This window comes from Heteronotia binoei, chromosome 6 (genome assembly GCF_032191835.1).
Source record: "Heteronotia binoei isolate CCM8104 ecotype False Entrance Well chromosome 6, APGP_CSIRO_Hbin_v1, whole genome shotgun sequence".
Lineage (NCBI taxonomy): Eukaryota > Metazoa > Chordata > Lepidosauria > Squamata > Gekkonidae > Heteronotia > Heteronotia binoei.
In genome coordinates, this window is record NC_083228.1 from 142,274,526 (window position 1) to 142,290,868 (window position 16,343).

General features: G+C 51.1%; 1 long non-coding RNA gene across 1 annotated transcript; it reads right to left on the reverse strand.

The window, feature by feature from the left end:
• Positions 1-676: 676 nt before the first annotated feature.
• LOC132574487 (uncharacterized) lies at positions 677-15,251 on the reverse strand. Its single transcript, XR_009555603.1, has 3 exons — positions 14,971-15,251; positions 2,421-2,537; positions 677-1,350 (listed from the first exon to the last, which is right to left on the reverse strand). It is a non-coding gene; the product is annotated as an uncharacterized LOC132574487 (long non-coding RNA).
• Between the last annotated feature and the right edge of the window lie 1,092 nt (positions 15,252-16,343).

The following is a 16,343-nucleotide window of genomic DNA, read 5'->3' on the forward strand; positions in this document are numbered from 1 at the left end:
CTACTGAATCAGACCCTCGGTCCAGTCAAAGTCAGTATTGTCTACTCAGACTGGCAGCGGCTCTCCGGGGTCTCAAGCTGAGGCTTTTCACGCTTATTTGCCTGGACCCTTTTTAGTTGGAGATGCTGGGGACTGAACCTGGGACCTTCTGTTTACCGAGCAGATGCTCTAACACTGAGCCACCGGCCCTCCCCTGCTCTCCAGGGTGTCAAGCTGAGGTTTTTCACGCCTACTTGCCTGGACCCTTTTTAGTTGGAGATGCCGGGGATTGAACCTGGGACCTTCTATTTACCAAGCAGATGCTCTACCACTGAGCCACCATCTCTCCCTTGACTGGCAGCAGCTCTCCAGGGTCTCAAGCTGAGGCTTTTCACGCCTATTTGCCTGGACCCTTTTTAGTTGGAGATGCCGGGACTGAACCTGGGACCTTCTGTTTACCAAGCAGATGCTCTACCACTGATCCACTGTCCCTCCTTTGACTGGCAGCGGCTCTTCAGGGTCTCAAGCTGAGGCTTTTCACGCCTATTTGCCTGGACCCTTTTTAGTTGGAGATGCCGGGGATTGAACCTGGGACCTTCTGTTTACCGAGCAGATGCTCTACCACTGAGCCACCGGCCCTCCCAAACAAACAAGGCAATCAGACAATTCAAAAATCAAATCAAAGAAACTATAGACATGGTACGATGAAGATGTTCATCCAGTTGAAGCACCAGGCCGGCCACATCTGTTAAACTGACACGCAGCTTCCGTTGTATAAGAAGAAGAGATTGGATTTATATCCCGCCCTTCCCTACCCGAAGGAGTCCCAGACCGGCTTACAATCTCCTTTCCCTTCCCCTCCCCACAACAGACACCCTGTGAGGTAGGTGGAGCTGAGAGAGCTCTTGAAAGGGACAGCTGTGTGAGAACTTATAACTGACTCAAGGTCACATCAACAGGTGCATGTGGTGGAGTGGGGAATCAAACCCGGTTCTCCCAGAGAAGAGTCCGCGCACTTAAGCACTACGCCAAACTGGCTCTCGGGCTCTCCACACACTTCCAGCGCAATCCTCAAAGGTCAAAAGTCATCCATCGTTGGCATGAAAACAGAGCTAGAAAAGGGGATTCTTCCCCATCAGGCAAGAACCTTCCTCCAAGATATAACGGAAGTGTCCCGGTTGCCTTCTCGGAAGAGCATGCTGGGAACATCCTGCCTTCTGATCCATTATCTGGAGATGACTGGCCCCAGTCTAATCCAGGCAAGATTCGACCCCGGGTCCTAAGTGCCTGCCATTCCACAGACTTCTTCACAAATTCCATTTGGGGCCAGGTTGGTCAAAGCGACCCCTTCTTCTGCCTCTTGCAGGCCACCTATATCAGAGGGACAAAACATGAAACCCAATTAGGGTCTGCTTACCAGCAGTGGAACGCCCATTTACAGTCTGCCGAATCAGGATAGGTTCCAACCAGTGTTCCTCTAAGCTTAGAGAAAGGGAAAGAAGGACTTTTCTCCCTTTCTCACAATACGAGAACTCGTGGACATTCAATTAAATTGCTGAGCAGTCGGGTTAGAACGGATAAAAAGTTCTTTACCCAAACGGGACCGGATCTACATGGTTTTTGAGAGGGGGTAAAATTACAAAATGACGCCCCCTTATGGGTCATTCTGTCTTATGGTCCCATAGAATACAACCGACTCCATACCGAATTTGGCACCCCCCCCCCTCCGTCGGCACCCGGGCCAAGCACCCCAGTCTGCCCAGATCCAGCCCTGTACCCAAAGGATGATTAAAACAAAGAAGAAGAAGAAGAAGAAGAAGAAGAAGAAGAAGAAGAGAAGAAGAAGAAGAAGAAGAAGAAGAAGAAGATGATGATGATATTGGATTTCTATCCCGCCCTCCACTCTGAAGAGTCTCAGAGCGGCTCACAATCTCTTTTACCTTCCTCCCCCACAACAGACACCCTGTGAGGTGGGTGGGGCTGGAGAGGGCTCTCACAGCAGCTGCCCTTTCAAGGACAACCTCTGCCAGAGCTATGGCTGACCCAAGGCCATTCCAACAGCTGCAAGTGGAGGAGTGGGGAATCAAACCCGGTTCTCCCAGATAAGAGTCCGCACACTTAACCACTACACCAAACTGGCTCTCACCATGAGACCAAATGAGACCGCACCAAACTGGAATTCACTGCCACAGAGCAAACTAGGTTCTGCAGCAGTTCCCGGCTTTAATGCCAGTCGCCCACAAAAGTTGCATTTATGCGCACAAGACTCCACAGCTTGGAGACAGTATTGACCATGAGTACTAGAACCTTGATGAAACGAAAGCGAATCAGGAATCCAATTACACACCCCGACCCCCCCGACCCGGTATACGACCCGCTAGTTCCCCATATTGCGCCATCCTAGTTTAGCGCCCCACACAAAATTCCGCCAGCAGCCCTACCGTCCCCAGAGGCGTCTGCCGGTTCGCCCAAACAGCCTGCGGCCTTCTGGTTCCTTCTGCCCCAAGAAAAGCACCTCAAGAAGGCGGGGAGTCTCGGCTTCTCCGTTTCCACCCCATCTGAAAGAAAGAAAACGGATGTCAGAAAACACGCTGCAAAACTGACCAAAAAAAAATCAGTTGTAGAACTGACCACTCGACGGCAATGTTCCCTCTAAGCTGCGGAGTCTTGTGAGCAAAAATTCTACTTTGTGAGCCCCTGGCATTAAAGTTGTGAGCTCCTTCATAAGTTACTTTGCTCCGGGCCGTTTTCCCTGAGCTCAGACAAATATGTGCGCGCTGGAGGCGAAGAAACTGTGAGCCAGCTCACACCAACTCAGCTTAGAGGGAACACTGCTCCACAGTTTATCTCCCACCATAACCCTGTGAGGTAGGAGAACAAAACAGGAATCAAGTGGCACCCTGAAGATCAACTTAGTTTTATTCAGAACGTCAGCTTTCGTGCGCTCTCTAAGCACACTTCATCGGACGAGGAATCCGGTACAGTGAGCAAAGCCACACGTAGCTGGTAGTCAGCGGCTCAGAATGCAAAATGCTACAAACTTAAGATCCAATGACAGTATAGTAACATTATCTGGTAGGGAGTGGTTGAGAATGCAAATTTAAGATGCAACGACAGAAGAGTAAAATTAACAAATTGAGCAAACCTTTGATCTGAGTAGCATGACCACGCAAAAGCAAGAAAACAGTAATATGTCAAAATGTGAGAATGTCTGTTAATGACTATATTGTATTAAGCCTGGGTCAAAAGGAAAGGAAAGGTCCCCTGTGCAAGCATCAGTCGTTTCCGACCCTGAGGAGACGTTGTGAATCACAACGTTTTCACGGCAGACTTTTGCTGGGGTGGTTTGCCATTGCCTGCCCCAGTCATCTACGCTTCTCCCCCAGCAAGCTGGGTCCTCATTTGACCGACCTTGGAAGGCTGAGTCAACCTCGAGCCGGCTACCTGAAAAACCAGCTTCCGCTGGGATCGAACTCAGGATGTGAGCAGAACTCAGGACTGCAGCTTTAACACCCTTTGCCACGGCGCTCTATCTGGGTCATAAGGAAGGTATTTATATCTAAGTTGGTCTTAAAGGTGCAATTTGACTCCCATTTTGTTCTAATACTTCAGACCAACAAGGCTGATTATTGGATCTTCCTGTGACGTAGGTTAGACTAGGGATGCCAGCCTCCAGGTGAGACCCAGGGATCCCCTGGAATTGCAGCTCCTCTCCAGACTAGAGAGACTAGTTCCCCTGGATAAAATGGCTGATTTGGAGGGTGGGCTGCTTGGCATTGTGCTCTGCTGAGGATCCCGTGCTCCCCAGGCTTCATCTCCAAATCCCCAGGAGTTCCAAAACATAAGAACATAAGAGAAGCCATGTTGGATCAGGCCAGTGGCCCCTCCAGTCCAACACTCTGTGTCACAGAAGAACATAAGAGAAGCCATGTTGGATCAGGCCAGTGGCCCCTCCAGTCCAACACTCTGTGTCACATAAGAACAGAAGAGAAGCCATGTTGGATCAGGCCAGTGGCCCCTCCAGTCCAACACTCTGTGTCACATAAGAACACAAGAGAAGCCATGTTGGATCAGGCCAGTGGCCCCTCCAGTCCAGCACTCTGTGTCACATAAGAACAGAAGAGAGGCCATGTTGGATCAGGCCAATGGCCCCTCCAGTCCAGCACTCTGTGTCACATAAGAACAGAAGAGAGGCCATGTTGGATTAGGCCAATGGCCCCTCCAGACCAACACTCTGTGTCACATAAGAACATAAGAGAAGCCATGTTGGATCAGGCCAATGGCCCGTCCAGTCCAGCACTCTGTGTCACATAAGAACAGAAGAGAGGCCATGTTGGATCAGGCCAATGGCCCCTCCAGTCCAGCACTCTGTGTCACATAAGAACAGAAGAGAGGCCATGTTGGATTAGGCCAATGGCCCCTCCAGACCAACACTCTGTGTCACATAAGAACATAACAGAAGCCATGTTGGATCAGGCCAATGGCCCCTCCAGACCAACACTCTGTGTCACAGAAGAACATAAGAGAAGCCATGTTGGATCAGGCCAGTGGCCCATCCAGTCTAACACTCCGTGTCACATAAGAACATAAGAGAAGCCATGTTGGATCAGGCCAATGGCCCACCCAATCCAACACTCTGTGTCACATAAGAACATAAGAGAAGCCATGTTGGATCAGGCCAATGGCCTCTCCAGTCCAACACTCTGTGTCACATAAGAACAGAAGAGAGGCCATGTTGGATTAGGCCAATGGCCCCTCCAGTCCAACACTCTGTGTCACATAAGAACATAAGAGAAGCCATGTTGGATTAGGCCAATGGCCCCTCCAGACCAACACTCTGTGTCACATAAGAACACAAGAGAAGCCATGTTGGATCAGGCCAATGGCCCCTCCAGTCCAGCACTCTGTGTCACATAAGAACACAAGAGAGGCCATGTTGGATCAGGCCAATGGCCCCTCCAGACCAACACTCTGTGTCACAGAAGAACATAAGAGAAGCCATGTTGGATCAGGCCAGTGGCCCCTCCAGTCCAACACTCTGTGTCACAGAAGAACATAAGAGAAGCCATGTTGGATCAGGCCAGTGGCCCCTCCAGTCCAACACTCTGTGTCACATAAGAACAGAAGAGAAGCCATGTTGGATCAGGCGAGTGGCCCCTCCAGTCCAACACTCTGTGTCACATAAGAACACAAGAGAAGCCATGTTGGATCAGGCCAGTGGCCCCTCCAGTCCAGCACTCTGTGTCACATAAGAACAGAAGAGAGGCCATGTTGGATCAGGCCAATGGCCCCTCCAGTCCAGCACTCTGTGTCACATAAGAACAGAAGAGAGGCCATTTTGGATTAGGCCAATGGCCCCTCCAGACCAACACTCTGTGTCACATAAGAACATAAGAGAAGCCATGTTGGATCAGGCCAATGGCCCCTCCAGACCAACACTCTGTGTCACATAAGAACATAAGAGAAGCCATGTTGGATCAGGCCAGTGGCCCATCCAGTCTAACACTCCGTGTCACATAAGAACATAAGAGAAGCCATGTTGGATCAGGCCAATGGCCCACCCAATCCAACACTCTGTGTCACATAAGAACATAAGAGAAGCCATGTTGGATCAGGCCAATGGCCTCTCCAGTCCAACACTCTGTGTCACATAAGAACAGAAGAGAGGCCATGTTGGATTAGGCCAATGGCCCCTCCAGTCCAACACTCTGTGTCACATAAGAACATAAGAGAAGCCATGTTGGATTAGGCCAATGGCCCCTCCAGACCAACACTCTGTGTCACATAAGAACACAAGAGAAGCCACGTTGGATCAGGCCAATGGCCCCTCCAGTCCAGCACTCTGTGTCACATAAGAACACAAGAGAGGCCATGTTGGATCAGGCCAATGGCCCCTCCAGACCAACACTCTGTGTCACAGAAGAACATAAGAGAAGCCATGTTGGATCAGGCCAGTGGCCCCTCCAGTCCAACACTCTGTGTCACAGAAGAACATAAGAGAAGCCATGTTGGATCAGGCCAGTGGCCCCTCCAGTCCAACACTCTGTGTCACATAAGAACAGAAGAGAAGCCATGTTGGATCAGGCGAGTGGCCCCTCCAGTCCAACACTCTGTGTCACATAAGAACACAAGAGAAGCCATGTTGGATCAGGCCAGTGGCCCCTCCAGTCCAGCACTCTGTGTCACATAAGAACAGAAGAGAGGCCATGTTGGATCAGGCCAATGGCCCCTCCAGTCCAGCACTCTGTGTCACATAAGAACAGAAGAGAGGCCATGTTGGATTAGGCCAATGGCCCCTCCAGACCAACACTCTGTGTCACATAAGAACATAAGAGAAGCCATGTTGGATCAGGCCAATGGCCCCTCCAGACCAACACTCTGTGTCACATAAGAACATAAGAGAAGCCATGTTGGATCAGGCCAGTGGCCCATCCAGTCTAACACTCCGTGTCACATAAGAACATAAGAGAAGCCATGTTGGATCAGGCCAATGGCCCACCCAATCCAACACTCTGTGTCACATAAGAACATAAGAGAAGCCATGTTGGATCAGGCCAATGGCCTCTCCAGTCCAACACTCTGTGTCACATAAGAACAGAAGAGAGGCCATGTTGGATTAGGCCAATGGCCCCTCCAGTCCAACACTCTGTGTCACATAAGAACATAAGAGAAGCCATGTTGGATTAGGCCAATGGCCCCTCCAGACCAACACTCTGTGTCACATAAGAACACAAGAGAAGCCATGTTGGATCAGGCCAATGGCCCCTCCAGTCCAGCACTCTGTGTCACATAAGAACAGAAGAGAGGCCATGTTGGATCAGGCCAATGGCCCTCCAGTCCAGCACTCTGTGTCACATAAGAACAGAAGAGAGGCCATGTTGGATTAGGCCAATGGCCCCTCCAGACCAACACTCTGTGTCACATAAGAACATAAGAGAAGCCATGTTGGATCAGGCCAATGGCCCCTCCAGACCAACACTCTGTGTCACAGAAGAACATAAGAGAAGCCATGTTGGATCAGGCCAGTGGCCCCTCCAGTCCAACACTCTGTGTCACAGAAGAACATAAGAGAAGCCATGTTGGATCAGGCCAGTGGCCCCTCCAGTCCAAAACTCTGTGTCACATAAGAACACAAGAGAAGCCATGTTGGATCAGGCGAGTGGCCCCTCCAGTCCAACACTCTGTGTCACATAAGAACACAAGAGAAGCCATGTTGGATCAGGCCAGTGGCCCCTCCAGTCCAGCACTCTGTGTCACATAAGAACACAAGAGAAGCCATGTTGGATCAGGCCAATGGCCCCTCCAGTCCAGCACTCTGTGTCACATAAGAACAGAAGAGAGGCCATGTTGGATCAGGCCAATGGCCCCTCCAGTCCAGCACTCTGTGTCACATAAGAACATAAGAGAGGCCATGTTGGATTAGGCCAATGGCCCCTCCAGACCAACACTCTGTGTCACATAAGAACATAAGAGAAGCCATGTTGGATCAGGCCAATGGCCCCTCCAGACCAACACTCTGTGTCACATAAGAACATAAGAGAAGCCATGTTGGATCAGGCCAGTGGCCCATCCAGTCTAACACTCCGTGTCACATAAGAACATAAGAGAAGCCATGTTGGATCAGGCCAATGGCCCACCCAATCCAACACTCTGCGTCACATAAGAACATAAGAGAAGCCATGTTGGATCAGGCCAATGGCCTCTCCAGTCCAACACTCTGTGTCACATAAGAACAGAAGAGAGGCCATGTTGGATTAGGCCAATGGCCCCTCCAGTCCAACACTCTGAGTCACATAAGAACATAAGAGAAGCCATGTTGGATCAGGCCAGTGGCCCCTCCAGACCAACACTCTGTGTCACAGAAGAACATAAGAGAAGCCCTGTTGGATCAGGCCAATGGCCCCTCCAGTCCCAACACTCTGTGTCACATAAGAAAAGAAGTGAAGCCCTGTTGGATCAGGCCAATGGCCCCTCCAATCCAACACTCTGTGTCACATAAGAACATAAGAGAAGCCATGTTGGATCAGGCCAGTGGCCCCTCCAGTCCAACACTCTGTGTCACATAAGAACATGAGAGAAGCCATGTTGGATCAGGCCAATGGCCCCTCCAGTCCAACACTCTGTGTCACATAAGAACATAAGAGAAGCCATGTTGGATCAGGCCATTGGCCTATCCAGTCCAACACTCTGAGTCACATAAGAGAAGTCATGTTGGCCCATCCAGTCCAACATTCTGTGTCACACAGTGGCCAGAAAAATCCACATGCCATCAAAAGGTCCACCAGTGGGGCCAGGACACTAGAAGCCCTCCCATTGTGCCCCCCCAAGTACCAAGAATACAGAGCATCCCTGCCCCAGACAGAGAGCTCCAATGATAAGCTGTGGCTAATAGCCACTGATGGACCTCTGCTCCATATGCTTATCCAATCCCCTCTTGAAGCTGTCTATGCTTGTAGCTACCATCATCTCCTGTGGCAGTGAGTTCCATGCATTAATCACCCTTTGGGTGAAGAAGGACTTCCTTTTATCCGTTCTAACCCGACTGCTTAGCAATTTCATCGAATGCCCACGAGTTCTTGAATTGTGAGAAAGGGAGAAAAGTGCTTCTTTCTCTACCTTCTCCATCCCAGGCATAACCTTGTAAACCTCTATCATGTCACCCCGCAGTCGACGTTTCTCCAAGCTAAACAGCCCCAAGCGTTTTAACCTTTCTTCATAGGGAAAGTGTTGCAACCCTTGAATCATTCTAGTTGCCCTTTTCTGCACTTTTTCCAATGCTATAATAACATTTTTGAGGTGCGGCGACCAGAACTGCACACAGTACTCCAAATGAGACCGCACCATCGATTTATACAGGGGCATGATGATACTGGCTGATTTGTTTTCAATTCCCTTCCCAACCAGGATATCTAGTGGCCACCCCACTCCGCTCATCTCCTGCCAGTGGCCAGGAGAGAGTTGGCAACGCTAGGTTGGACAAGAGCACGTATAGCTGGCCAGGAAACTTCGCGGCACAGTGGGAATTTGAACCCAAGTCCCCCAGACTGACACTCTTAACCGCAACAGCACACCGTCACCGAAAAGCTACCTGTTGCCATTAGCAAAGTTGGAGGGAGGGAAAGCAGCGGCCAAATATTCTTCTCTCCTGTCTGGCCAAAGATCTCACACAAGCTACACCTGTGTTTGCTTAACTGCTGGAAGCTGCTTTAGCAACAATATTTTTAAACGGTTAAAGGGCAGCGTAAACAGATGGGGAGGCACGCCGACAGTTTATTATTGACTCTGTGCTTGCAGATATATCAAGATGGATCACCGCCATGTTATTCAGTCTGTAGCAGAAGAAAACAGCCAAGACTCCAGCCAAGACCGACACAATTTGGGGCAAGGGAGGAGGTTCTGTGAGTCGCGGCTCACTCCTTCGGATATCTGACGAAGTCAAGTCGTGACTCCCAAAAGCTCATACCCTGCCACAAATTCCGTGCTTGCAGCACGACGCAGAAAAGCGCGGCAGAGAAAAGAGGCCGTGTTATTCGGCAGGAGAGCCTCTGCTTGGCATGCAGGAGGCCCCAGGTTCAATCCCCGGCAACTCCAGCGGAAAGGACCAGGCAATGGGAGAAAGAAAGAAAGAAAGAAAGAAAGAAAGAAAGAAAGAAAGAAAGAAAGAAAGAAAGAAAGAAAGAAAGAAAGAAAGAAAGAAAGAAAGAAAGAAAGAAAGAAGAAAGAAAGAAAGAGAAAGAAAGAAAGAAGAAAGAAAGAAAGAAAGAAAGAAAGAAAGAAAGAAAGGAAAGAAAGAAAGAAAGAAAGAAAGAAAGAAAGAAAGAGAGAGAGAGAGAGAGAAAGGAAGGAAGGAAGGAAGGAAGGAAGGAAGGAAGGAAGGAAGGAAGGAAGGAAGGAAGGAAGGAAGGAAGGAAGGAAGGAAGGGAAAAGGAGAGAAAGAGAGAAAGAGAGAAGAGAGAAAGAGAGAAAGAGAGAAAGAAAGAAAGAAAGAAAGAAAGAAAGAAAGAAAGAAAGAAAGAAAGGAAGGAAGGAAGGAAGGAAGGAAGGAAGGGAAAAGGAGAGAAAGAGAGAGAAGAGAGAGAGAAAGAAAGCGAGAGAGAGAGAGAGAAAGAAAGAAAGAAGAAAGAAGAGAGGAAAAAAGAAAAAAAGAAAGGAAGGAAGGAAGGAGAAAGAAAAGGAGAGAAAGAGAGAGAAAGAGAGAGAAAGAGAGAGAAAGAGAGAAAGAGAGAAAGAGAGAAAGAAAGAAAGAAAGAAAGAAGAAAGAAGAAGAAAGAAAGAAAGAAAGAAAGAAAGAAAGAAAGAAGAAAGAAGCCTGCAAAATGGATCTCAGAAATTTTGTTCTTGTTTCTTCCTAGCAAAGCCATAGACTGGATTCCACAGATTTGCTCCATTATAACACAGCACGTTCCTTTAACACAAGGAATGGTTCCTCCTATGCAAAAGGTGGCAAAGAAAGGGTTAACCACCTTCCCAATGTTCAATATCATATCAGTCTGCTGGTGGCAGAAAGAGCTGTTAAATCACAGCCAGCTTCAGGCAGCCTCTGAGGATTTTCCAGGCAAGGGAGGCTCCGAGGTCCTTTGACCCTGGACTTTGGTTACAGCAAAACTAAACACAAGTCACACGGCAATTTAACCCCTTGTCTGGTTTATCCCAGCATGAGCAGTCATGGATTCCAGCCAGTGTTCCCCTCTACGCTGAGTTAGCGTGAGGCAGCTCACAGATTTTTAACCTCCAGCTCACACATTTGCGTCTTAGCTCCGGAAGGATGACCCCAGAGCACACTAATTGATGCACGAGCTCACAACTTGAATGCCAGTCGCTCACAAAGTAGAATTTTTGCTCACAAGTCTCTGCAGCTTAGAGGGAACATTAATTACAGCTATTCTTTAGGAAGAAGAAGAAGAAGAAGAAGAAGAAGAAGAAGAAGAAGAAGAAGAAGAAGAAGAAGAAGAAGAAGAGAAGAAGAAGAAGAAGAAGAAGAAGAAGAAGAAGAAATGAAGCTGTCTTATACTGAATCAGACCCTTGGTCAGTCAAAGTCAGTATTGTCTACTCAGACTGGCAGCGGCTCTCCAGGGTCTCAAGCTGAGGTTTTTCACACCTAGTTACCTGGACTCTTTTTTGGAGATGCCAGGGATTGAACCTGGGGACTTCTGCTTACCAAGCAGATGCTCTACCACTGAGCCACCGTCCCTCCCCAAGAAGAAGAAGGTGGGACACAATAGAGATTTATACAATTATCCACAGGGTTAAGAAAGCTGACAAAGAGAACTCTCCCAAAATACTAGAACACAAAGGACATCCAAAGAAGCTGATGTAGATTCAGGGCAGAGAAAAGAAAGACTTCTCTACACAGGAGTGATTCAAATGTGGGATTTGGTGCCGGAGGATGTAGTGATGGCCACAGGACTTGAAAGGGGGATTAGATAGATTCATGGAGGGTAAGTCTATCATGAAAGAGCCCCGTGGCGCAGAGTGGTAAAGCTGCAGTACTGCAGTCGGAGCCCTCTGCTCACGACCTGAGTTCGATCCCAGCGGAAGCTGGCTCAAGGTTGACTCAGCCTTCCATCCTTCCGAGGTCGGTAAAATGAGTACCCAGCTTGCTGGGGGAAAATGTAGATGACTGGGGAAGGCCAGGGCAAACCACCCCGTAAAAAAGTCTGCCGTGAAAAAGTTGTGAAAGCAACGTCACTCCAGAGTTGGAAACGACTGGTGCTTACACAGGGGACTACCTTTACCTTTTTAAGTCTATCAATGGCTATTAGTCGCAGTGGCTGAGGGAACCCTCCACATTCAGAGGCACTGATCCTCTCAGTCCTCTGCCACTCTGCCCTGTTGTTGGCCCTCCAGAGGAATTGGTTGTCCACTATGTGAGATGGGATGCTGGACTAGATGGACCCTCACTGGTCTGATCCAGCAGGGCTCTTCTCATGTTCTTACGATGGCCTCAACCACTCTGCCCTGTTGTTGACCCTCCAGAAGAACTGGTTGGCCACTGGGTAAAACAGGATGCTGGACTAGATGGACCACTGGTCTGATCCAGCAGGGCCCTTCTGAAGTTCTTATGAAGGCCTCTGCACCCTCTTGTTGGCCCTCCAGAGGAACTGGTTGGCCACTGTATGAGATGGGATGATGGACTAGAGGGACCCTCACTGGTCTGATCCAGCAGGGCTCTTCTGATGTTCTTACAAAGACCTTGACCTCTATACCCTATTGTTGGCCCTCCAAAGGAACTAGTTGGCCACTGTATGAGGCAGGATGCTGGACTAGATGGGCCATCACTGGTCTGATCCAGCAGGGCTCTTCTGATGTTCTTACGAAGGCCTTGGCCTCTCTGCCCTGTTTTTGGCCCTCCAGAGGAATTGGTTGGCCACTGGGTGAGACAGGAGGCTGGACTAGATGGACCACCGATCTGATCCAGCAGGGCTCTTATGTTCTTGTGACCAACTGCAAGCTACGACCAACTGAAGGATGGGAAAACAGGGAGGTGGTACATTAAAAGCTGGAAAGCTCACTCAGCTTCTTACAGTGTAAAACCCGGGTATTATATAACAGGGCATGGGTAAGACTAAATGAGAACGAAGAATCAACCTGCTCAATACGGTTGACAGATTAGCAAAACAGGATGAAGAACTAACGCAATCCAGTCAAGGAAAGTACACAGGCCAGAGACAGAATTTGCTAAAAGTATCTATAAGCAAGCTAGAAATTCCAGTTCTTTCTTCAAACTGGGGGCACTCTGGAAATACTAAACTTTGGAATAAATCTGCCCCAGAAAGGTAAACATCTGTCAAAGCAAACACCAAGTTCTGGAAACTTATGCTTCTGAAGTCTCGCTTAACCCTGTTCCACACTGCTGGAGGATACAAGAATGCAAAACATGTGGAAGAAGAAGGAGAAGGTGAAGGAGGATAATAAGAATGCAGATTATACCACACCCTTCTCTCTGAATCAGAGACTCAGAGTGGCTTACAATCTCCTATATCTCCTTCCCCCACAGCAGACACCCTGTGAGGTGGGTGGAGCTGAGAGTGCTCAAACAGAAGCTGCCCTTTCAAGGACAACTCCTGTGATAGCTATGGCTGACCCAAGGCCATTCAGCAGTTTGCAGGTCGAGGAGTGGGGAATCAAACCGGGTTCTGCCAGATAAGAGTCTGCACACTTCAACACTACACCAAACTGACTCTTAAGCGGCACGTGAAAAGTTAAAACAGAACCCGCAAGCCTTTAAGGTGCTGACTAATCCATAGCACTCACACACACAAGTTCTATTCTACAAAAAAGTAAATGGGCTTTACAGATCCTTAGCAGATAGGCTGATACCAGCTGCAGAGGAGATGAACGGTGGTGGCCAAAGCACTTATTTGTTTATTTCAATTTTCTCCTGCCCCATTCCCCAGTTATTGGGGCTTGGGGCAGTTAACCGCATAAATACAAGCCATAAATAAAAATACAACTATTCTATACATCGATCTAATACATAAAGGTGGCACCTTTAAAGCTCAACCCCTTTTTTATTCTTGGTATAAAGCTTTCGTGCTCGTGCACAAAGGCTTAACCCCAGAATAAACCTTGCCGTGGTCTTAAAAGGTACCCCCGACTGTGCCGGATTCAACCGTGTGGAGGCCCGCAGGGAAGTCGAAATTTTGGGGGGACCCCCTCACAAATTATCTCCTAATACAGAGGCTCAGAGTTAGAGCGCCCACCCCGCTGCAGCCACCTTCTCAAAAGCCCCTTTGGCAAAGCTGGGTTGGAGGGAGAGGCAGAGAGAGGCAAACTTGGCGACAACACCAGCAGCAGCCGCACAAGGCCAATCAGGCAAAGAGCAGCTTGGTTGCTGGCTGCGCGTGCTGGCAGGGGGGGAACTGGGTGGGAGAAAGCCAGCCCTGGGCCCCTAAAGGCGCAGAGGCCCATAGGCCGGTGCCTTCTTGGCCTAATTGTTAATCCAGCCCTGCTCCAACTTTGTTCCGCTGCTTCAGACGGATATGGAGACCCGCTACAACGACGACCAACACCACCTATATTGGCATAACGCACTGAGAAGTACACAGGACAAAAGGGGTACTTAATACAATTAACGCCAATCACGCTTTATTGAAGCCGGGTACAAAAAAAGTCGCAACAGTTTCACGCTTTTTTGAAGCCGGATACAAGAAAAGCCGTTTCAGTAGTTACAGCGTTTTCCAAGGGAAGAAGACAAAGGGATTTATAGTTATCAGATCGGCCTATTCAATCCGCTAACAACCAGTCTGAATACTTCACACGAACGTCAGAGTAATAATTACAATCAGGGCTTTTGGGGTAGAAAAAGCCCAGCATATTAGGCCACACACCCCTGACCCCGAGCCAGCCGGAACGGCGTTCAAAAAAAGCCCTCATCGCAATACAGAAGGACGCGCTCAACACCTTCTACTTCCTTTCTCCCATATTTGCATAGCCTCTGCAGTTAAAGGAACTTCAGAAACCTCCCATGTAGTACTGCACAGGGAAGCACCATCAGGCGACCCACTAGAACAGGAGTGGCCAAGGGTAGCTCTCCAGATGTTTTTTGCCTACAACTCCCGTCAGCCCCAGCCAGCATGGCCAATGGCTGGGGCTGATGGAAGCTGTAGACCAAAAAAAAAAAAAAAACCCCATCTGGAGAGCTACCCGTGGCCACCCCTGCACTAGAATTGAACACAGGGGCCCTGCGAAATTCAAGAGAGGCAGCTGCATTGGAGCAGACAGAGTGTCCTGGAGGCTCCGGGTTCGAATCCTGGGAAGATCAGTGTCCATGCTCTCCGCCCGTCCTACCTCGCAGGGCTGTCGTGAGCCAACCCAAGGGGGGTGGGAACTATAATTTGAAAAGCGCTTTGAGGTTTTCTTTTCGGGGGGTGGGGAGGGGTGGGAAGCGAGCTCTAAATCCGTGCCACCCCCCACCCCCCGAGCGTGCAGCGGGAGGCCGGGAGCTTGGCGGGAGGTTGGCAAGGGGAGTGGTGGAGGGAGGCACGCACCTGCCCGCAGCTGGAGGGCGGCGCGGAGGGCGCGGAGGGCGGCGAGGCGGACGGGGGCGGCGGCGTGGGGGGCGCCGGGGCTGTAGAGGGCGGCTTGGAGCGCTTCGTGCTGGGCCGGCCGCCGCCGCGCGCACGCCCGCCGCAGCAGCGCCTCCAGCCGCAAGCGGGCCGCCTCCGCCTCGCCTGCCGCCGCCGCCTCCTGCGGGGCCACCACCAGCACGGCCACGAGGGCGGCCCAGGGCGCCAGCTGCCCCCGCACGTCCCGCGCCAGCTCCCGCACCAGCCGCGCCTGCCCGGGCAGCCCCCGCAGCAGCACGAAGGCCAGAGGGCAGCGGGGCCACCGCCGGGCGCCCCCCGGGCGAGTCCCCACCCACCGCCCGGGCGCCCCGGCTCCGGCTCCCTTCTCGCCGCCGCCCGCCTCGCACTCGCCCTCGCCCAAGACGTCCCGCGCGAAGCTCTCCAGCAGCGCCCGCGGCGCCGCCTCCCCGGCCCGCCGCTCGGCCACCAGCAGCAGCCGCGGCCGCCCCCCGGCCCGCTCCACCAGCGCCGCCAGGCGCGCCCCGACCCCGCAGCCCGCAGCCGCCTCCTCCATCGCCCGCCCCGCAGCCGCCCGCAGCGCCTTTTCTGCCCCGCCGCCCGGGAGCCGCCCCCTGCCCCGCCCGCCCGCCCTCCAGGGCCCGCCTAAGAGCCGCCGCTTCCAGGGCGCCCTCCGGGCCGGCCGCGTCCAGCCTGAGCAGAAGCTGCCCGGAGGAATGAAACGCGGCTGGTGCTCCATAGGGTTGCCAGGTCCCAGGGCTGCTTTTGCAGCGGGAGCTCCTTTGCATAGGAGACCACCCCCACCACCCCCGAGGGAGCCAATCAGAAGGGAAGAACAGAAGAGAAGCCATGTTGGCGCAGGCCAGTGGGTCACACAGGGGCCCAAACCCAGGGGCCGTTAGGACGTCCACCAGTGGGGCCAGAAGCCCTCCCACTGTGCCCCCCCCCCAAGACCAAGAATACAGAGCGTCACTGTCCCAGACATGAGAACGGAAGAGAAGCCATGTTGGATCAGGCCAATGGCCCCTCCAGTCCAACACTCTGTGTCACATAAGAACATAAGAGAAGCCATGTTGGATCAAGCCAAAGCCCCCTCCAGTCCAACAATCTGTGTCACATAAGAACATAAGGGAAGCCATGGTGGATCAGGCCAATGGCCCCTCCAGTCCAACACTCTGTGTCACATAAGAACATAAGAGAAGCCATGTTGGATCAGGCCAGTGGCCCCTCCAGTCCAACACTCTGTGTCACATAAGAACATAAGAGAAGCCATGTTGGATCAGGCCAGTGGCCCCTCCAGTCCAACACTCTGTGTCACATAAGAACATAAGGGAAGC